At 39.5% G+C, this 24,817-nt stretch overlaps 1 protein-coding gene and 1 long non-coding RNA gene across 2 annotated transcripts in view; one reads left to right on the top strand and one right to left on the bottom strand.

Annotated features, from left to right (window-relative positions):
* Positions 1-24,817, bottom strand: part of LOC122802355 — a 941,782-nt gene that overhangs the window by 886,444 nt on the left and 30,521 nt on the right. The window lies entirely within an intron of this gene.
* On the top strand, positions 1,977-11,448 carry LOC122801626. Its single transcript, XR_006364770.1, has 5 exons — positions 1,977-2,119; positions 4,326-4,476; positions 6,683-6,833; positions 9,036-9,186; positions 11,373-11,448. It is a non-coding gene; the product is annotated as an uncharacterized LOC122801626 (long non-coding RNA).

The raw sequence follows: 24,817 nt of genomic DNA, 5'->3' as shown, positions 1-24,817 counted from the left end.
TCTCCCCCATAGTACCTTTTTTAGGCAATGTCAAAGCAACAAAATTTCCGACATAACAAAATCCACTTAAGACAAAGTAAAGCTTTTGTTGCTTAATGCTAGGATTCTGAACAGAAAGCTGCGCTTCTTGGAAGAACTCCTTAATTTGGAAGATGCTGTGTGTTCACTGTGATGTGGTTCACAGCTGCAGAGAACACCCAGGTCATGCAAGGCTACAATGCCTTCCACACCTTCACCTCTCAAAATGACCATGAAAAGAACCATGGGTGGATAGGTATCCATCTTCATTAAGGCCAAGTACACCTCAAGTCTGGTCAAATAATATGGCTCTCTTGAACTACTCCATGTCCAATTAACTACAGGAAAAGTACCCTACCACATCATTGCTAGCTACAGGTCCCCCCACCATGAACCAAGGAAAGCACACCACCTACCTGGACTTACTGGAGTCACTCACCATACAGCCTAGTCATGGGAGATTACAACTTTTACAACTATCCCTCCACTGACTGTGAGACATACATGAGCACAAACATGCTCACCCAGAGGTTTCTGGACTTTTGTCATCAAAAATGCTCTAGAACAGATACTCTGCACCCCCAGAAGGGGCTTAAATGTCCTGGACAGTACTCACCAACATGGGGGGGGTCACTGCACTCCCCTCCTGTGTGATGCCCTCCCTGGTAAGGTCAGACTATAAATCAGTGTTGTTTGAAGTAACTACTGAACCTGACACCCTAACAATAGGAAAAAAACTAAAAACTTTCCCAAAGCAAACTACATCCTATTAAGTGATGGCATAAAAAGTTGTATACTCTCCACAATCACAGACAACAATGACTCCTATGCAGAGGTGTATGCAAATGCCCTGTATAAACACTTAAACAACTGTATATACTCAACTCTACCTGGCCCCATTCATTGCCAGACAGTGTTTCGGTTGTTCGTAGAAAAACAGCTACAAGTTCCAGTAATCATAATTTAGCAGAGCATCATAGTCCTTTCCTCATTTCCAATACATACAACAGAGGGAGAAGTTGCTCTATGAGCAGGGGAAGGCAGAAAAGGAAAGCTCCGGGAGGGGAACTGAAAGAACCCACCTTGAAGAAAATGTGGGAAAAAGTGACTTAGTATGGAATCACTCACCTAGACCAAACGAGCTGCTGGCTTGCTCACAGGCGAGTGTCTACATCCCTGATCACCTTGTATCAATATATCAGCCTGTCCTCTGTTGCTGCGTGTGTGCCTTTGCTCACCTGGTGTGGTTCCTGCCCTGTGAAACTCCCAACTTTTGAAGCTATCACGGCGTTTTTGGACCCTAACAAACCTTCTGAAGCACACTTAAAGTCTGCCTAAAGACTGCTATATCAGCCTGTCCTCTGTTGCTGTGTGTGTGCCTTTGCTCACCTGGTGTGGTTCCTGCCCTGTGAAACTCCCAACTTTTGAAGCTATCACGGCGTTTTTGGACCCTAACAAACCTTCTGAAGCACACTTAAAGTCTGCCTAAAGACTGCTATATCAGCCTGTCCTCTGTTGCTGTGTGTGTGCCTTTGCTCACCTGGTGTGGTTCCTGCCCTGTGAAACTCCCAACTTTTGAAGCTATCACGGCATTTTTGGACCCTAACAAACCTTCTGAAGCACACTTAAAGTCTGCCTAAAGACTGCTATATCAGCCTGTCCTCTGTTGCTGTGTGTGTGCCTTTGCTCACCTGGTGTGGTTCCTGCCCTGTGAAACTCCCAACTTTTGAAGCTATCACGGCGTTTTTGGACCCTAACAAACCTTCTGAAGCACACTTAAAGTCTGCCTAAAGACTGCTATATCAGCCTGTCCTCTGTTGCTGTGTGTGTGCCTTTGCTCACCTGGTGTGGTTCCTGCCCTGTGAAACTCCCAACTTTTGAAGCTATCATGGCGTTTTTGGACCCTAACAAACCTTCTGAAGCACACTAAAAGTCTGCCTAAAGACTGCTATATCAGCCTGTCCTCTGTTGCTGTGTGTGTGCCTTTGCTCACCTGGTGTGGTTCCTGCCCTGTGAAACTCCCAACTTTTGAAGCTATCACGGCGTTTTTGGACCCTAACAAACCTTCTGAAGCACACTTAAAGTCTGCCTAAAGACTGCTGTATGTATTTACACCTCTATCTTGCAAACTTTTGTGTGGTGTTTGTATGTGGTCTAGGACAGGGCCCTGCCTCGTGTCTGCCAGCGGCTTACCAGCATCCAACGCTCTAGTTTTCTCCTGTCCAATTCTGTACCAACTGTTAGCTCTTTCAGACTGTAATACTAATATATTCTTTTAGGTACATACTTCCCCTTGCAGTTTGTTCTGCCCTCCAGAATTGTAACTCAGAGTATCCCCTTACTCTCTCCCCAGACTTCACTAACTCACCCTTCCAAACTTACACTACTTAGTCTCTCTTATATCTTGACTGATTGTTTCCACTCCTGCTCTTTTCTTTCTCTGTTTCTACTACTACTACCTTTTTTCTTTTCCTCATCCTTTACACTTTCTCGTTTCTATATTTGCCTCCTAATTTCCTATGTCTTTCCCTTTTGGTCTCTTCTGAACTCCCTAGATCTCCCTCTAAGAAGCCCAGATTGTACTACCTTACACTTTGGGGTCACCACATTCTACCTGTACCTACATATAATTACCTAGGCTTGTCTAGGTAGATCTCATATCCATATGCTTGGTCCCATTAACCCGTCTGCATATCTCTACCTGTACTATCTTTTTCCCTACCTCATTGTACGACTGCCCTCTTAGCTGGCTCCGCCCCTCTCCCACCACTTACCTTCTCGGAATCACTGCCCCTCCCCCCCAGCTCCTTACTCCTCTTTTTCCCGCCCTGACATCTATATAGCGTCCCAATTGCGAGTGGCACCATTTTTAAAATTCACCTTCCCCAGCACACATCTTCTGCCCCCAAACGAGCTGCTGGCTTGCTCACAGGCGAGTGTCTACATCCCTGATCACCTTGTATCAATGTAAGTGTCACAGGTCATGATATAATATTGAGATAATAGTTAGAATTGTAGTCGCTACTTTTTTGTTTCCATTGTTACACATGTATTCCTGTATCTAATCGTTTCTGTGTCTTTGTATCTACAGCTACGCTTATATTTCTATATGCAGTTGCGTATGCCACAGTATGATAATTTAGGCTACAAACACAGTCGCTACCTTTTGTTTTAAGCAGGTTACCTAGAGTCCTGTTTTTCATGGCCATAATAGTACGTTACACTAGCGATAATATTGTGACTATGGTCTAATCCCTAGTTGCTACTGTATCTTTCATTTGCCTTATATATATACCGCTTTTACCTAGTTCTTTCCTGTGTCAATCAGGGTATATGATTGTGAATGTGGATACAACTGCAGTCGCTACTCTTTGTTTAATGTGTATTACCTTAATATTTAGTGATTGTGGTTTCAACTGTAGTCGATTGTGGTTACAAGTGCAGTCGCTACTCTTTGTTTCAAGTGCATTACCTTAACACTAGTTTTTTCTGGTGATATTCATGAACTACATTTGATATATTACTGAGATTATGGTTACAATTGCAGTCGCTACTTTTTTGTTTCCATTGTGATACATGAATTCCTGTCTTTCCCGATTTACATTCATGAGGTAAACTGAGCTTTACAAGGTAGCGACAGCCTTATACTACCTGTACCACTATTTCATGTTCTTGATCCAGTTATACATTCTCCTGTTATGTTATATTACTTTGTATTTTTATACCAGGTTGTTACCTCATGTAAAACTGTATACGCGGCTTGTCTTATGTTAGCCACTGTGACCTGAATTGAAGCCGGTTTTTACTTGTGATAACCTTGAGCGTGGTTTTTAAATTACAACCATTACCTAGCTAAATTAGTTGTTAATGCTGAGGTTTAACCCTCACTATAAGATTGTTATTTGCTTGAATTGCTTGCTGCCTTCTTGTATATATTGTACCTTGTTGCCTTACTTTTTAATACTCAGCTATATTGTTTTCCTACTTGCACTTTATCACAATGTTTATCTAGGGTTATTTGAGCCTACATTTCTGAGTTTCTCTCCTCCAGCTATATCCTACATATTGTTTTCTTTCTTTTCCTTTCTCCACTACCACTCCGCTTTCCACCTCTCTTAGTCTCCCTCTGTACTCCTACTCTCCTCTCTTGCACTTTCCTGGATAAGCCTACTCAAGCTGTCTCCCTTCTTTTCGCTTTTTGTTCCTTTTTTTTTCCAACTGTTATACTCCTACTATAAAACTAGATTTAAACTTACATAATTAATATTTAATCTAGCACCTAACAGTATTACCTTTTTAATCCTTAGATATCAGCCTGTCCTCTGTTGCTGTGTGTGTGCCTTTGCTCACCTGGTGTGGTTCCTGCCCTGTGAAACTCCCAACTTTTGAAGCTATCACAGCGTTTTTGGACCCTAACAAACCTTCTGAAGCACACTTAAAGTCTGCCTAAAGACTGCTGTATGTATTTACACCTCTATCTTGCAAACTTTTGTGTGGTGTTTGTATGTGGTCTAGGATAGGGCCCTGCCTCGTGTCTGCCAGCGGCTTACCAGCATCCAACGCTCTAGTTTTCTCCTGTCCAATTCTGTACCAACTGTTAGCTCTTTCAGACTGTAATACTAATATATTCTTTTAGGTACATACTTCCCCTTGCAGTTTGTTCTGCCCTCCAGAATTGTAACTCAGAGTATCCCCTTACTCTCTCCCCAGACTTCACTAACTCACCCTTCCAAACTTACACTACTTAGTCTCTCTTATATCTTGACTGATTGTTTCCACTCCTGCTCTTTTCTTTCTCTGTTTCTACTACTACTACCTTTTTTCTTTTCCTCATCCTTTACACTTTCTCGTTTCTATATTTGCCTCCTAATTTCCTAGGTCTTTCCCTTTTGGTCTCTTCTGAACTCCCTAGATCTCCCTCTAAGAAGCCCAGATTGTACTACCTTACACTTTGGGGTCACCACATTCTACCTGTACCTACATATAATTACCTAGGCTTGTCTAGGTAGATCTCATATCCATATGCTTGGTCCCATTAACCCGTCTGCATATCTCTACCTGTACTATCTTTTTCCCTACCTCATTGTACGACTGCCCTCTTAGCTGGCTCCGCCCCTCTCCCACCACTTACCTTCTCGGAATCACTGCCCCTCCCCCCCGCTCCTTACTCCTCTTTTTCCCGCCCTGACATCTATATAGCGTCCCAATTGCGGGTGGCGCCATTTTTAAAATTCACCTTCCCCAGCACACATCTTCTGCCCCCAAACGAACAGCTGGCTTGCTCACAGGCGAGTGTCTACATCCCTGATCACCTTGTATCAATGTAAGTGTCACAGGTCATGATATAATATTGAGATAATAGTTAGAATTGTAGTCGCTACTTTTTTGTTTCCATTGTTACACATGTATTCCTGTATCTAATCATTTCTGTGTCTTTGTATCTACAGCTACGCTTATATTTCTATATGCAGTTGCGTATGCCACAGTATGATAATTTAGGCTACAAACACAGTCGCTACCTTTTGTTTGAAGCAGGTTACCTAGAGTCCTGTTTTTCATGGCCATAATAGTACGTTACACTAGCGATAATATTGTGACTATGGTCTAATCCCTAGTCGCTACTGTATCTTTCATTTGCCTTATATATATACCGCTTTTACCTAGTTATTTCCTGTGTCAATCAGGGTATATGATTGTGAATGTGGATAAAACTGCAGTCGCTACTCTTTGTTTAATGTGTATTACCTTAATATTTAGTGATTGTGGTTTCAACTGTAGTCGATTGTGGTTACAAGTGCAGTCGCTACTCTTTGTTTTAAGTGCATTACCTTAACACTAGTTTTTTCTGGTGATATTCATGAACTACATTTGATATATTACTGAGATTATGGTTACAATTGCAGTCGCTACTTTTTTGTTTCCATTGTGATACATGAATTCCTGTCTTTCCCGATTTACATTCATGAGGTAAACTGAGCTTTACAAGGTAGCGACAGCCTTATACTACCTGTACTACTATTTCATGTTCTTGATCCAGTTATACATTCTCCTGTTATGTTATATTACTTTGTATTTTTATACCAGGTTGTTACCTCATGTAAAACTGTATACGCGGCTTGTCTTATGTTAGCCACTGTGACCTGAATTGAAGCCGGTTTTTACTTGTGATAACCTTGAGCGTGGTTTTTAAATTACAACCATTACCTAGCTACATTAGTTGTTAATGCTGAGGTTTAACCCTCACTATAAGATTGTAATTTGCTTGAATTGCTTGCTGCCTTCTTGGATATATTGTAGCTTGTTGCCTTACTTTTTAATACTCAGCTATATTGTTTTCCTACTTGCACTTTATCACAATGTTTATCTAGGGTTATTTGAGCCTACATTTCTGAGTTTCTCTCCTCCTGCTATATCCTACATATTGTTTTCTTTCTTTTCCTTTCTCCACTACCACTCCGCTTTCCACCTCTCTTAGTCTCCCTCTATACTCCTACTCTCCTCTCTTGCACTTTCCTGGATAAGCCTACTCAAGCTGTCTCCCTTCTTTTCGCTTTTTGTTCCTTTTTTTTTTCCAACTGTTATACTCCTACTATAAAACTAGATTTAAACTTACATAATTAATATTTAATCTAGCACCTAACAGTATTACCTTTTTAATCCTTAGATATCAGCCTGTCCTCTGTTGCTGTGTGTGTGCCTTTGCTCACCTGGTGTGGTTCCTGCCCTGTGAAACTCCCAACTTTTGAAGCTATCACAGCATTTTTGGACCCTAACAAACCTTCTGAAGCACACTTAAAGTCTGCCTAAAGACTGCTGTATGTATTTACACCTCTATCTTGCAAACTTTTGTGTGGTGTTTGTATGTGGTCTAGGATAGGGCCCTGCCTCGTGTCTGCCAGCGGCTTACCAGCATCCAACGCTCTAGTTTTCTCCTGTCCAATTCTGTACCAACTGTTAGCTCTTTCAGACTGTAATACTAATATATTCTTTTAGGTACATACTTCCCCTTGCAGTTTGTTCTGCCCTCCAGAATTGTAACTCAGAGTATCCCCTTACTCTCTCCCCAGACTTCACTAACTCACCCTTCCAAACTTACACTACTTAGTCTCTCTTATATCTTGACTGATTGTTTCCACTCCTGCTCTTTCCTTTCTCTGTTTCTACTACTACTACCTTTTTTCTTTTCCTCATCCTTTACACTTTCTCATTTCTATATTTGCCTCCTAATTTCCTAGGTCTTTCCCTTTTGGTCTCTTCTGAACTCCCTAGATCTCCCTCTAAGAAGCCCAGATTGTACTACCTTACACTTTGGGGTCACCACATTCTACCTGTACCTACATATAATTACCTAGGCTTGTCTAGGTAGATCTCATATCCATACGCTTGGTCCCATTAACCCGTCTGCATATCTCTACCTGTACTATCTTTTTCCCTACCTCATTGTACGACTGCCCTCTTAGCTGGCTCCGCCCCTCTCCCACCACTTACCTTCTCGGAATCACTGCCCCCCCCCGCTCCTTACTCCTCTTTTTCCCGCCCTGACATCTATATAGCGTCCCAATTGCGGGTGGCGCCATTTTTAAAATTCACCTTCCCCAGCGCACATCTTCTGCCCCCAAACGAGCTGCTGGCTTGCTCACAGGCGAGTGTCTACATCCCTGATCACCTTGTATCAATGTAAGTGTCACAGGTCATGATATAATATTGAGATAATAGATAGAATTGTAGTCGCTACTTTTTTGTTTCCATTGTTACACATGTATTCCTGTATCTAATCATTTCTGTGTCTTTGTATCTACAGCTACGCTTATATTTCTATATGCAGTTGCGTATGCCACAGTATGATAATTTAGGCTACAAACACAGTCGCTACCTTTTGTTTTAAGCAGGTTACCTAGAGTCCTGTTTTTCATGGCCATAATAGTACGTTACACTAGCGATAATATTGTGACTATGGTCTAATCTCTAGTCGCTACTGTATCTTTCATTTGCCTTATATATATACCGCTTTTACCTAGTTATTTCCTGTGTCAATCAGGGTATATGATTGTGAATGTGGATACAACTGCAGTCGCTACTCTTTGTTTAATGTGTATTACCTTAATATTTAGTGATTGTGGTTTCAACTGTAGTCGATTGTGGTTACAAGTGCAGTCGCTACTCTTTGTTTTAAGTGCATTACCTTAACACTAGTTTTTTCTGGTGATATTCATGAACTACATTTGATATATTACTGAGATTATGGTTACAATTGCAGTCGCTACTTTTTTGTTTCCATTGTGATACATGAATTCCTGTCTTTCCCGATTTACATTCATGAGGTAAACTGAGCTTTACAAGGTAGCGACAGCCTTATACTACCTGTACTACTATTTCATGTTCTTGATCCAGTTATACATTCTCCTGTTATGTTATATTACTTTGTATTTTTATACCAGGTTGTTACCTCATGTAAAACTGTATACGCGGCTTGTCTTATGTTAGCCACTGTGACCTGAATTGAAGCCGGTTTTTACTTGTGATAACCTTGAGCGTGGTTTTTAAATTACAACCATTACCTAGCTACATTAGTTGTTAATGCTGAGGTTTAACCCTCACTATAAGATTGTAATTTGCTTGAATTGCTTGCTGCCTTCTTGGATATATTGTAGCTTGTTGCCTTACTTTTTAATACTCAGCTATATTGTTTTCCTACTTGCACTTTATCACAATGTTTATCTAGGGTTATTTGAGCCTACATTTCTGAGTTTCTCTCCTCCTGCTATATCCTACATATTGTTTTCTTTCTATTCCTTTCTCCACTACCACTCCGCTTTCCACCTCTCTTAGTCTCCCTCTATACTCCTACTCTCCTCTCTTGCACTTTCCTGGATAAGCCTGCTCAAGCTGTCTCCCTTCTTTTCGCTTTTTGTTCCTTTTTTTTTCCAACTGTTATACTCCTACTATAAAACTAGATTTAAACTTACATAATTAATATTTAATCTAGCACCTAACAGTATTACCTTTTTAATCCTTAGATATCAGCCTGTCCTCTGTTGCTGTGTGTGTGCCTTTGCTCACCTGGTGTGGTTCCTGCCCTGTGAAACTCCCAACTTTTGAAGCTATCACGGCGTTTTTGGACCCTAACAAACCTTCTGAAGCACACTTAAAGTCTGCCTAAAGACTGCTGTATGTATTTACACCTCTATCTTGCAAACTTTTGTGTGGTGTTTGTATGTGGTCTAGGATAGGGCCCTGCCTCGTGTCTGCCAGCGGCTTACCAGCATCCAACGCTCTAGTTTTCTCCTGTCCAATTCTGTACCAACTGTTAGCTCTTTCAGACTGTAATACTAATATATTCTTTTAGGTACATACTTCCCCTTGCAGTTTGTTCTGCCCTCCAGAATTGTAACTCAGAGTATCCCCTTACTCTCTCCCCAGACTTCACTAACTCACCTTTCCAAACTTACACTACTTAGTCTCTCTTATATCTTGACTGATTGTTTCCACTCCTGCTCTTTTCTTTCTCTGTTTCTACTACTACTACCTTTTTTCTTTTCCTCATCCTTTACACTTTCTCGTTTCTATATTTGCCACCTAATTTCCTAGGTCTTTCCCTTTTGGTCTCTTCTGAACTCCCTAGATCTCCCTCTAAGAAGCCCAGATTGTACTACCTTACACTTTGGGGTCACCACATTCTACCTGTACCTACATATAATTACCTAGGCTTGTCTAGGTAGATCTCATATCCATACGCTTGGTCCCATTAACCCGTCTGCATATCTCTACCTGTACGATCTTTTTCCCTACCTCATTGTACGACTGCCCTCTTAGCTGGCTCCGCCCCTCTCCCACCACTTACCTTCTCGGAATCACTGCCCCCCCCCGCTCCTTACTCCTCTTTTTCCCGCCCTGACATCTATATAGCGTCCCAATTGCGAGTGGCGCCATTTTTAAAATTCACCTTCCCCAGAGCACATCTTCTGCCCCCAAACGAGCTGCTGGCTTGCTCACAGGCGAGTGTCTACATCCCTGATCACCTTGTATCAATGTAAGTGTCACAGGTCATGATATAATATTGAGATAATAGTTAGAATTGTAGTCGCTACTTTTTTGTTTCCATTGTTACACATGTATTCCTGTATCTAATCGTTTCTGTGTCTTTGTATCTACAGCTACGCTTATATTTCTATATGCAGTTGCGTATGCCACAGTATGATAATTTAGGCTACAAACACAGTCGCTACCTTTTGTTTTAAGCAGGTTACCTAGAGTCCTGTTTTTCATGGCCATAATAGTACATTACACTAGCGATAATATTGTGACTATGGTCTAATCCCTAGTCGCTACTGTATCTTTCATTTGCCTTATATATATATATATACCGCTTTTACCTAGTTATTTCCTGTGTCAATCAGGGTATATGATTGTGAATGTGGATACAACTGCAGTCGCTACTCTTTGTTTAATGTGTATTACCTTAATATTTAGTGATTGTGGTTACAAGTGCAGTCGCTACTCTCTGTTTTAAGTGCATTACCTTAACACTAGTTTTTTCTGGTGATATTCATGAATTACATTTGATATATTACTGAGATTATGGTTACAATTGCAGTCGCTACTTTTTTGTTTCCATTGTGATACATGAATTCCTGTCTTTCCCGATTTACATTCATGAGGTAAACTGAGCTTTACAAGGTAGCGACAGCCTTATACTACCTGTACTACTATTTCATGTTCTTGATCCAGTTATACATTCTCCAGTTATGTTATATTACTTTGTATTTTTATACCAGGTTGTTACCTCATGTAAAACTGTATACGCGGCTTGTCTTATGTTAGCCACTGTGACCTGAATTGAAGCCGGTTTTTACTTGTGATAACCTTGAGCGTGGTTTTTAAATTACAACCATTACCTAGCTACATTAGTTGTTAATGCTGAGGTTTAACCCTCACTATAAGATTGTAATTTGCTTGAATTGCTTGCTGCCTTCTTGGATATATTGTAGCTTGTTGCCTTACTTTTTAATACTCAGCTATATTGTTTTCCTACTTGCACTTTATCACAATGTTTATCTAGGGTTATTTGAGCCTACATTTCTGAGTTTCTCTCCTCCTGCTATATCCTACATATTGTTTTCTTTCTATTCCTTTCTCCACTACCACTCCGCTTTCCACCTCTCTTAGTCTCCCTCTATACTCCTACTCTCCTCTCTTGCACTTTCCTGGATAAGCCTACTCAAGCTGTCTCCCTTCTTTTCGCTTTTTGTTCCTTTTTTTTTCCAACTGTTATACTCCTACTATAAAACTAGATTTAAACTTACATAATTAATATTTAATCTAGCACCTAACAGTATTACCTTTTTAATCCTTAGATATCAGCCTGTCCTCTGTTGCTGTGTGTGTGCCTTTGCTCACCTGGTGTGGTTCCTGCCCTGTGAAACTCCCAACTTTTGAAGCTATCACGGCGTTTTTGTATCCTAACAAACCTTCTGAAGCACACAAAGTCTGCCTAAAGACTGCTGTATGTATTTACACCTCTATCTTGCAAACTTCTGTGTGGTGTTTGTATGTGGTCTAGGATAGGGCCCTGCCTCGTGTCTGCCAGCGGCTTACCAGCATCCAACGCTCTAGTTTTCTCCTGTCCAATTCTGTACCAACTGTTAGCTCTTTCAGACTGTAATACTAATATATTCTTTTAGGTACATACTTCCCCTTGCAGTTTGTTCTGCCCTCCAGAATTGTAACTCAGAGTATCCCCTTACTCTCTCCCCAGACTTCACTAACTCACCCTTCCAAACTTACACTACTTAGTCTCTCTTATATCTTGACTGATTGTTTCCACTCCTGCTCTTTTCTTTCTCTGTTTCTACCCGCTCCGTTCGCCCTGCGGGCTCACTCCGCTCCCCTACCCTACCCCCAATTCCCACCCACCCCCAGTGGTCCTACCCTTATACTTCTATGACCACACCCCTCTTTTCTAACACCCAATTACAACTTGACACCAACTACTCTTATCCAAACACACCCATCCAGCAATAGCTTACTCCACCCTCACATTTCCACTGTAGATCTCATACTCAATACACTACACTCTTAGTTCTTACCCTACCTAGTATTAGTTCCTATCTATTACATTCCATTTGCATGTACACTCTTTACCACTTCCACTAACCTAACTTAACACAGCTTTTCACTTACTACTCTCCAATCTCTACTATACTCTACCTCATAAACTAACCTTTACCACTTCACATAGAATCCCAACATCTGCTCTCAAATACTCTCTTTCCCTCCACAGGGTCACCTGCTCTACACTCCTTTCCACTTCAGGCACTGTGACATAACCTCACACCAAGTCTCTCTACTTTTGATATTTTGCCTATTTATATTCTAGCTCCAAATCTAATACCTCTACTCACATTGAATCATGATAACTATTTCCAGACACACCCTACAAATGGCTATACTCAACTTCATTTGCAGTAGTCCTTACTACCACTTATCTAATCACCTTATTTGAAACAAAAAACCTCTACCTGCATAACTACTCACAAAAACAAACACTTACCCTTAACAACTCACTAGCCCAAGCCCACATCAATATCACCTCCACCTCCAACTACCTACAAGCTAAATATCACGGACTTACTCCCATAAAACTGAATCACCTTGTAGCAAAAAAATTAAAAATCCCACCCATCCTTAATCACAGCCACATACTTGCTCTCAAATATTCCTCCTTACAAGCTGGTGACATCCACCCTAACCCTGGCCCACCTAAACCTAACTTTTCATCTACTACACATTCTCCACCCAACTCCTGATACCCTACTTAATTTTCCTAACTCCTTAAAATTGGACATCTTAACATTCAAGCTTAAATAATAAAATAACTCATCTCCATGCCCTTCTCAGTACTTACTCATTTGATATTTTCTGCCTCACAGAAACTTGGTTAAAACCTACAACATCTGACAATGAAATTACCCCACCAGGATATAACATACTAAGAAATGACAGATTAAAATGTAAAGGAGGTGGAGTGGCCTTACTCTTTAAAAACAATCTTCTTATATCCCCTATACCCCATACCCCAACCCAAGATAACTCAGCTGAAATCTTGATCTCTAAATTTCAAATCAACTCCAACAAAGCTATATATATATTCTGCATCTACCTACCCCCTGGCCATAACATTACTAATATAGAAGATACCCTGTCCTGGATTTCCTCAACCTACCCACAAGAAACTATTATTCTAGGAGACCTCAACACTGACTGGTATAGTATCAACAATGATAATCCCTCTTCTTACATCAACCTACATAACTTTAAACAAACTATTACCACCACTACTAGAATCAACAAACCTAACAACAAAGAGACCATCCTAGACTGGATTCTAGTCAATAAACAAAGAGAAAATTATCAAGTAGGAACCCTGCCAGATGATATCAGCGACCATTTGCCCACGTATATCATCAGGCATAAAAACGACATAAACAAACCTCCCAAGTTTATTACTGCCAGAACCAAAAAACATTTTAATCCTGACTTATTTCAAATGGAACTAAATGCCTGCAACTGGAACCCCCTAAAAATCCTCCCACTAGACGAAGCTGTCAGCTACTTTAACCACAAATTCTTAACAATACTTGATACCCATGCACCCAAAAGATCTATCAGGATAAAGTTCAAATCTGCTCCCTGGCTCTCAAAAGACACAAAACAAAAAATACTTATAAGAAACAAATCCTGGGCTAAATGGAGAGCAACTAGAGATGTCTCAGAACACCTGAACTTTAGACAACTACGTAATACTACTAAAAAAGCCATACTCTCTGACAAACAAGCCTATTACAGTAAACTTCAACAGTCTCACACTAAGAATCCACAAAAATTTTGGACTGCCATTAATAACCTTCTTCAGCCCGGCCATTCTAGTACCCCTCCACCCCTAGAGTCAGATAACAAAAACAATCTAGAAATTGCCAATGCCTTCAATACCTACTTTACAGAGACCATTCAAACCCTGGCCACACATCTAACTTCTACAAACACTAACCTACCTAATTCCCAACATGACAATCTTCCTACTTTCAAGATAAAACCCATCTCAATCTCCTTTATCCAGAAACTAATTCATAAGCTAAAACCCTGTACACCCTCTGATGACAACCTTCCAGCTGAATACCTTCAACTTGCATCCAGAGCAATTGCTCATCCTGTAGCTATTCTCATTAACCGTACCATTTCTGAAAGCACTATCCCTAATCTTTGGAAAATCTCACACATCATTCCCTTACATAAAGGAGGCAACTCTAATGAGTACTCCAACTATAGGCCCATAGCACTACTCTCACCCTTAGCTAAGATCATGGAGAAATGTATCCATCATCAGCTAATAGACTACCTTACTAAAAATAACATCCTGGCCAGCTGCCAACATGGCTTTAGACCCTTTCACAGCACCACCACTGCCCTTCTATCTTTCACCAATACTATTAACACCAACCGAACAATAACTACCTCTCATCTGCACTCTTCATTGACCTGTCAAAAGCCTTTGATATGGTCAATCACTCCCTACTTATAAATACCCTACAATCCCTCTCTCTGGATTCTAATTCTATCCTTTGGTTCAAGTCTTACCTCAGCAACCGAAAACAAGCTGTTTTGTGGCAAAATCACTTGTCTTCATATCTCCCTGTTTTACTAGGAGTTCCTCAAGGCTCTATTTTAGGACCCCTTCTCTTCTCTCTGTTCATAAATGATCTTCATGTAGCTATTCCTCAATCCACCTGCATACAGTATGCTGATGATTCTACTATCATCTGTTCTGCAAAGTCTCTTCCTGAGCTGAAATCTCTAAGCCAAACTATCTTCTCCATAGTAGAAACTTGGTTCCAAAACCGGTGCTTACTCTTGAATGCCAAAAAAACCAAATTACTTCTGATTACTCCTAACAACAAGACACCTCCCATACACTTCTCCATCCTAGCTAGTAATGGAACCCTTATATCACCTGATCTGACCTGTAAGTTATTAGGAGTTACAATAGACAATAAACTCACTTTTGACAATCATATTAATAACACCATTAAGTCCGTTAACAGAAAATTAGGCTCCTTGTATAGGATAAGACCCTTCCTCACCCCAAAAGCAAGAACTACCGTTGCCCACTCTCATTTACTCTCTACCCTCCTCTATGCTTCTCCCATTTACACCAATTTAAAGCAAAACAATCTCAACAAACTTACCAAAGCCTACAACAGTATTGCAAGGTTTGTAACTGGTAAGCCCTACAGAACCCATCACTGCATTAACCTACATCAGCTAGACTGGCTTGAACTGCAAAATGCTGCTACTCTCTCAACTAACTACTGCTCACAAAATCTTCTACCTTCCTAACAACACACCTACACTAAACAATCTTATAACACCCTATAATAATCTTCATTCCCTACGCTCCTCTAATAAACTCCTAGCTTATATACCCAAATCTAACAACTTAGCTGGTGACTCCTTATTCTCCACCACCACAGGTAAGCAATGGAACATGCTGCCACCCAACCTAACCTCTATTTCCTCTTTTCCCCTCTTCAAACTTAATCTTAAAAATCACCTAAAACTACAATGGTTATGCCCTTGCTGTAACCCTGACTAATATTCTACTATTAGCCTATAACCTATCTTCTCTCTCTTCCTTTACATTACTACTCTGCCAACAAATGTTATGTAAATGTTATCTTCCACATTTTTAACCCGATGGTTTACTTCAAAATGTTACGTTAATTCCTTCCTAATGTATGCGGCGTTGCCTCTGATTGCTTTTTTTTTTTTTCTATATTATTATTAAGTATGTGGAGCTTATCTCCCTGGGCCTCTACTGAAAATGGAAATATCTCCAGCTTGACTAGCCCGGTTAACAAATGTAAAATAAAATAAAAATAAATAAAATTAGACAAATATGAATTAGAAGTCTTAAATAAAGGATTATCATTTATACCTTCTACTAAAAGTAACATAGTGGATACTACATTAGATATCAAGTTATTTGCACGTAATTTACAATTGAAAGTATTATTCAATAATGATGTCAGGGATGCACAGTTGGTACAATTTCGTAAACCCAGTGTTTTTGTACCTAATTTGCATCCATTAGTGGATGCGTTCTGCAAAATTGTTGAGAAAGATATTTACTCTTTAGCAGATAAGTCTTTCTCTTGTTCTAGAAAAGGTAATTTAACTACTAAACAAAGAAGAGCTTTAAACAATCTTAAAAATGATAGAAATATTTCAATTAGACCTGCAGATAAGAGCGGCCCAGTTGTAGTGTTAGACAGAGATGCTTATGATGGATGTATGAAGGAAATGTTAAACAATACTGTGTTTTACAGCTCTATTAGTGTACAAGAGGTCCAAGCACATATTTTAAGGGTTTATTACACCTTAGATGACTTGCTTAAAAATGGGATAGTTACAACTGAAATGTATGAATTCTTATGGATTGAAAATCCAACAATTCCTACTATACAGGGTTTACCCAAGGTTCATAAGGACCCATTAAATCCTCCAATGAGGCCAATTGTAGCAGGCAGAGGATGGGTCACTGAACCGTTATCGATTTTAATTGAGAAAACTTTAAGACCAGGACAATTTTTGTTAGACCTTTATCAAGGGACAATCATGATTCCGGATAATTACCCCTTCTTACTAGTTACAATGGATGTTAAGTCCCTTTTTATGAACATTCCTAATGGGCTGGGTTTAGAAAGTGTTCAGCGGTATCTGATTAAGCATACAGACATGTTACCCACTAGAATAGATTTCATTTGCTTGTTACTGGAAGTAGTGCTAGAGAATAATATATTCTCTTTTAATCAAGATTTGTTTTTACAAAGGGATGGCGTAGCTATGGGCACATCTTGTGCCAATAGCTATGCCAACCTAGTTATGGCTGCACGGGAGGAACAAAAACTTTTTCCGTTGATTGATTATAAGAAATACGTCAGATTCTATAGACATTTTGTCAATGATTTGTTTTTTCTTTAGACTGGGAGTGAGGGATAATTAAATGATTTTTTTGAACAAGTAAATTCACTTACATGCTTTTTAAAATTTACAATGACAGTATCTACACATAATTTTGCTTTCCTGGATATATCCATCCAACGTTTAAGTAATGGTAAACAATACAGGTGTTCAAAGGAAATCGTGCTATAAAAATACTCTGCTACATAGGCATAGTATGCACCCTAGTTATGTATTTACCAACGTTATTAAGGGACAAGCAATTCGTGCATCTAGGTTAAATCCTGTCCAGATTAATTTTGAGACAGAATTGGGAATTTACATGAAAGATTAGTAAATAGAAAATATAGAACAAATGAAATTGATGCTGGTTTCCAGTACACTGAGAATCTTAGACTTGATAAGGCATGTCCTATTTTTTCAGAACAAGGTAATGAATATTATAAAGCTGCTAAGACTGTTACACGTGGATAATATGAAACAACAAAGAATTTCACTGTTTTATACACAAGATTTTCATCAAACTAGAGAGATTTTATATAAACATTGGAATGTTTTAACAGTTCATCCGGTTATTAAGGAAATTGTTGGCGAATATCCACAGTTTCTCCTTAAAAATAAAAAGAACTTGCATAGACTTTTATGTCATTCTAGTCATGAACCCCCTCTTGAAAATAATGATTACATGGGCACTAAATCATGTAATAAATGTAATTTTTGCCCCTATATATGTGTTACTAATATGTTCATACATCCTATTACATCAAAACTGTTTAGTTTTAGTGTTAATGCCAACTGTGATACAGAACATGTAGTTTATCTTGCTACATGCTCGTCCTGCCCTGCCTGTTATGTCGGTAAAACAGACAGAAGGCTTAAGGACAGAATAAGAGCATTTATACCAAATTCGAATTAAATCTAATATTAATGCACTTTCAAAACATGTTCTAGAAAATGATGATCCACATACATTTAAATTTTCAGTTATTTATGTTAATGTACCTAGTATGAGAGGTGGTGACCTTAGAAATCATACTGAACAAAAAGAAACTAGTTGGATAATTAGGTTACAAGCACATTCTCCCCCTGGTCTTAATGACAAGGTTCCATTAAGATTAGTTCTTAAGAATAGGAAAATTCGCCATAGATAATTTTACATAATGCTTTTTTATATAATGCACTTATAAATATATAGTTTTTATTATGCATTTTGATGGTGTTTTTTTAATTTAATGCTTTTATATATGTTTGGTATATTTCTTTATTTAGTTAATTGATTGTTGATTATGCTTATTAACTAATTATGGTGAAACAATATAAGGTGTTTCTTGTAACTTTGTATTTTTCATGGTTTGAAAAAGCCGCTTGGCGAAAGCGCTTACCGGACATATGTCAATAAAGGAATTTGTTCTATCCAGTATCTATGAATGATTTTTGAGTTTCTGAACCTGAAGGTGATATTATATGTGGTCTGAAGAGACTCCTGGTAACCAGTTAACATCTTAAAGGAATTTTTTGTGATACTAGTCTGGAGCATTTTTTCACTGAGGTCTCAAAAGACTTTTAATGTGCTGTGAATTACCGCTACTATCGTGGTAGTAACTACGTTGCAAGATTTGGTCTGAAGAGACTTGAACTTTACTGTCATTTTTATTAACTTTTTTTCGTACCATTAACAATGTGGTTTACAAGTATTAACTGCCTGGTAGTGATCTTGAGCAACTATTTTATTTTATGCTTATTTTACTTTATTGTTTTTTGCTCAAGACCATTCATTTGCTTGTGGTATTGGTTTTTATTTGGTTTATAAATCAGTGTTATTTGAAGTAACTACTGAGCCTGACACCCTAACAGTAGGAAAAAAACTAAAACTTTCCCAAAGCAAACTACATCCTATTAAGTCATGGCATAAAAAGTTTTATACTCTCCGCAATCACAGACAACAATGACTCCTATGCAGAGGTGTATGCAAATGCCCTGTATAAACACTTAAACAACTGTATATACTCAACTCTACCTGACCGGATCAAAACCAGCTCCTCCCCAAAAAAAAAAAAAAAAACAAGCCACCCTGGCAGACCTCAAGTATAAAGAGGTTAGATCAGGAAGAAATTGATGTCTAAGAACAAGAGGGAACTGACTTCAGCAGGGGAAGAATTCTCTCCACAGCTTGAACAAGCAAATCGGAAATCTTGTAAGGTCCTCTAAAGTGAACTAAAAGCTAAAATAGCATTCCTAGCTGAGGATAATCATAAGGCATTTTTTAACTACATCCAAAATCTAAAACAGAATGCCCAACTATGTGCTGAACTGGTAGTGGATGGCACCAATCATACCATACCGGAGGAAATTGCTGACCTGCCAACCTGCTAGCTGACAGATTTGGTGCAAACTTCACCCCCACTGTTCTCACCAGCCATACCCCAAAGCATGCCCAACACCAGTCCTCTGCCTAGTATTTCTAGAGATCAGGTCATATCTGTTCTCTCCAAATAACATTCCAGATTGCTTACTAAGCAATCTAAAACAGGAACTACTTGGCATTCTCTTTAACCATAGCTGGATAACTGGCTTTGTTCCAGCAGAGTGGAGAACAGCAACAGTAATCCTTTTGCACAAAGGGGGTCATCAACTGACCTAGGGAACTGTAGACCCACAAGTCTAACCAGCCTAATTTGCAAGGCCACAGAAAGAATCACCATAGAACTTATCAACAAGGCCAGATGACCTTCAAATTCTAGACCCAACTGAGCTTGGCTTTAAGGGAGATCATGTTTATTAAACTTTAATAAAGTCACTAAAGCCCTGGATGAAGGTAAGACGGTGCATAATACCTATCTTGACCTAGCCAAGGCTTTTGACACAATCCACCACTCAGGTATCATTGAGAAACTCTCCCAGCTGCAGATCAACCCTTACTTCATTAGATGGGTAGCCAATTGGCTCACCAACAGAGCACACACTGCCAAAGTTATTGACCCTACCTCTACCAGTAGACCTGTCACCAGTGGCAAACCACAAGGATGTGCGCTGGGCCCTTTACTGTTTGGAATCTATATCTTGTAAGTCCAGGCTAAAGTAGATGGGCCTTTGGCTTATCAAGTTCACTGATGATTGCAAACTGGGTGCAATCATTAAGTCCCCCATTGATGTTAACATATTACAGGAGGGGTAGCACAGACAAATGACAGGTACCAAAGTCACGGTCTAAAACGAAATGCAAAGAAGTGCACTGTTATCCCCTTTGGCAAAGTGGAATTCCTTGCTAATTACAACAGTGACAGCACCTTCCTAGGTTCAAACCCAGCAGTGCGAGATCTGGGAACATAGGTCGATAGCAATCTGAACTTTGACCACCAAGTCTCCACAATGGTAAGGAAAGCCTTCTATGTTCTGCATCTCATAAGTAAAGGCATCACATCCACATCTCAGTGAACACATACGACTGTGGATCTCCACCTTCCAGTATCTGAATACAACATTCTAAGGATATTATAACTCCACTGTACTCAAACCCTCATTGGACCAGTAATAGAGTACAATGCTTCCTTTTGCATTTACCTCACCGGACAAATGCAGAAGCTAGAGACACTACAGAAGTTTCTCACCAAGAAAATATAGGACCTTCAAACCTATGACTTCGTGGATAGACTGAAGGCCCTGTCAATGTTCTCGGCATCTTATAGTCTGTTGAGAGGTGACTTGTACCTGGCCTACAGGGCAGCCTCCTACCCTGCCCTGACGGAAATGCTGCACATCTGCAAGTCAAATGGCACAACAGTCATTTGCTCTAGAAACCTTAACCTAGCCTGTGACATAAACAGAACATGCTGAAGAGATAGATATATCTCCCATGTGATTGCTGCTTCTCTGGAAAAAGTTTCCAAGTCACATGAAGCAGAGCTCCTCACTTGCCCTATTCAAGAGCAACCTAGACAAATTGATGGGTGATGGCAAATTCAACCCAGGGGTGGCACTCATGTCCCTCATGGACAGGGGTAGTCAGTGTTGATTATAGACTCACTCTGTGAATTATGTCCATCTAACCAAGGCAAATTGGGGGAACACTGGATTAACATGGCTAGGCTTGTAAGGGCTCTAGGGCCGCTACCCTAGTAATCTCCTATGAACCTATGAACTTATAATTAGAGATAGACACAAAAAAATTAAAATCTGCATGTTTTATAGCTCTCCCTCTTAGTACTGAATTAATTAGAATTATAATAACTTCATTTAACACAAGTAAAACTGCTGCACTCAACAGTGTTTGACAAAAATGTTTCCATATTTGCAATGTATTTTCGGTTTACTATCACAATTTTGAATATCATATTTCTGAGAATATAATATCGGAAGTCCAAAATGCTGATGATCACAATGTCTAAACATCTTGAATTTTGAATTGTCCAACTAGTCTGTACCTAGGAATGAGTGCTAATATGAGATCGGCTGGGGTATGGACCCAGGAACAAGTGCTAACAGGGGTCCTGCAGAGAGGTAGGTCCACAAGTTCAATATTGTAGTCTATGGCTGTTTTCTACAGTGGCTTCCAAATCCTACCAAACATAAATTATTGAATAGGACTATTCTTCCTGGATATTTGATCTTTGTTTTTGGACAGTTCTTACTGCTTTGAAATGTTTTTTGGAGACACAGCTGGAATAGCATTTCACTGCAACCCTTTGCTATCACAATTCTCACAAACTACACTTTTCTGCAGCAGTACTGGTTGTGCCAGTCCTGGGTGCTTTTCCACTCTTCAACTTTAACATGTTTATCTTATACAGATGTCATCAGTTCCTAAAATATATACCTCCATTTTCCCCATGAATAATACAAACCTTGGCTCATTGCTTTAACAACCACTTTGGCTTCAACCTGCAACCTTTATATTGGCTTTTTGTACTTTTTCTTTTTTTTCTCTCTCTCTAACCTAGAAGTAGGACAATGTAATTTTATCTGATTTCTTCAAATGGTTCCTTTGCTTTTTACTGATTTTTCAAGTATTATTTCGACCAATGAGGAAATAAGCTATTTTCTGATTACTTGCACTGTTAACTGTCTTAGTTACATCCTAATGTAAAATTTCTTACTGACTGTACTACTACTGTCTGTACCTTGCACACTGTTCTTATATTCCCTTTTTCACATATCTCATGTTGTTTCCCATCTCTCCTACCTCCCCATCTTCATTTTCTTGTCCTGGCTAAACTCAAATCATTTTTTCTAAGTTTCCCTACACAAGTCCTTACCTTCTGTTTTCCTCTCTGGCCTAAGGCTCTTGCAGATCTTAGTCACCGTCAGCCTTATTCCACTGCCCAAGCAAAAGCTACCAACAACGTTTGCAGACCCCAGCAAGTTAATACCATTCTCAGACCACTAAAGTATATTTTAACTGTATCTGTATCAGTAGTGGTTGGGTTTCTTTGCTCCTATTAGCAGTATGCACATCACCTTTCCTCCTCCCACGCATCCACCTCGAAACCCCCTTCTTTCAAGCTCCATCTCATCAAACCTTGTTGCCCCTATTTAACTTCTTATTAACTATCATACCCTTACAACTACCTCTCCCTCCATTTATATTCCACAGCACTATTAGTTGCACTGTAAACTTTGGCTTTTTCTCATCTCTGTACATTTATAAGATTGTGTTATCTGTGGTTCTCCAGCTTCCAGTATCTGAATATAACATTCAGTATTCATAAGTCTCCCTTATAAGCAGCATATTTGATACCTTTTCTCCTCCCAACTCTCCTATGCACCAGCACTGCTTGTACTGATTGCTTTTCTTTCATTCATCATCAGTGTCTGGCTCCTGGCCCCTCCCACAACTATCAGGATCCATCTATGCTCCCTGGATGAGCAAAGAGACTACATCTTTGCTGAAATCCAGAGATAAAGCCTGGGCCAACTGCCACAAAACTCAGTCCCTTACAGACAAACAGGTATATCTCAAACTCTGTAATAAGTCAAAGAAATGCATCCAAAGGCACAAAATTAACTACCACTACACACAAACTGTCCAAAGGGACAAAATTAACTACCACTGCATACAAACTAAATATTAAAATAACCCCCAAGAGTTTGGGGAAGCCATTAACAACATTCTGCTTCCTGGAAAATCAGGTACTCCCCCTCCAAACACAACTGATACCTCACTCAGTATTGCCAATCATTTCAACAAATTCTTCACCAAATCCATTCTTGCTCTAGCTAACTCTCAAAGTTTTTCATCCTACAACCAAACACCAAAGTACCATATTAAAAATAAGGGTTTTACCTTCCAACCTGTCTCTACTGATACAATTAAAAGACTTATTAAGAAACTAAAACCTACCACCTTAGCCGCTGATAAACTACCAGAAGAATTTTTAATAGCTGCCGTCGCCATTGCATACCCTGTGTCTGTTCTTATTAATCGTTCAATAACCAAAAATCAAGTCCCCAAAATCTGAAAAATTTCTCACATTATTCCCCTCCACAAAGGGGGTAATTCAAAACAGTTAACCAAGTATCGGTCCACAGCAATACCCTCACCTTTGTCCAAAATACTAGAGAGGTGCATACACACACAAATCATGGATTATCTAAAGGCCCACAACCTTCTCACAAACACTAACATGGCTTCAGCACATCACAGCACTACAACAGCCCTCATGTCATTTACTCGTATAGTAACCACAGAAATAATGGCAATTAAGTCTCTGCTACCTTTCTCAACCTTTCCAAGGCATTTGATATGGTTAACCACAACACTTATCTAATCCCTCTCATAACTAAATCTCAGCAAACCTACCATGACTTGCTTTCAGAGTTATTTAACAGGTAGACGACACGCAGTACAGTGAAGGCAAGAACTCTTCCTCTTTTTACCAGTAACACTGGGTATTCCTCAAGGCTCCATCCTTTGCACTTTACTTTTTTCTATCTTCACTAACAAGCTCCAAACATCTTCTCTTCATGCCTCAGTCATCCAATGTGCTGATCACTATACTAATCTGTTCCTCTCCTTTCCCTCAGGAACTTCAATTACAAACACAGGCAACTTTCCTTTCTGTGAAAGAATGGCTTACCAACTCTCAACTAATAATAAACCCCAGTAAAACAAAAGTTCTCATATTCCAACCTACTAATCACTCCACCCCCATACCCACGTTCACTATCCTTTCTAACAAAAAAAACAACTCTCTCTCCTGGGAGATGAAATACATTGCGACATGAAATTTGACACACACATCTCACTCACGATAAAGAAAGCACATCAAAATATTAGGGGGACTATATAGAAATAAACAATTCCTTACAAACAGCACCAGGGCTAAAATTGCACAAACACATCTCATCTCTACACTTCTATATGCCTCGCCTATCCTCACAAATCTCTCAAAATCAGATATAGCCTAACTTGATGCCTGCTACAACAAAATTTGCCACCAAAAGCCCACATCAAACACACCACTGCTCAATCCTTAAACAACTTAATTGGCTTGAGCTTCCCCAACTTCTCCTTTACAATCAGCTTATACTAATCCATAAGATTCTTTACTACTCCGAGAAACCCCCTGTATTACAAAACATTATACATTCTTACTCCAGTACAAGGGTCCTATGCTCCAACAACAAACCTTTCCTGCAAGTCACTAAAGCCAGCAATTCTGCAGGAACCTCCCTCTATTCTAATTTCATCACCAATAAAAGCTACTCCTTGTCCACTAACATATCAGCCATTAAGTCCTTAACTCTGTTTAAGAAATCTCTAGAAATGTACCTACAAGCCAATTGG

This window comes from Protopterus annectens, chromosome 5.part0 (assembly GCF_019279795.1).
Source record: "Protopterus annectens isolate FY-2018-M chromosome 5.part0, PAN1.0, whole genome shotgun sequence".
Taxonomy (NCBI): domain Eukaryota; kingdom Metazoa; phylum Chordata; order Ceratodontiformes; family Protopteridae; genus Protopterus; species Protopterus annectens.
The sequence above is the reverse complement of the archived record's forward strand: the minus strand, read 5'-3'. Positions and strand labels throughout refer to the sequence as shown.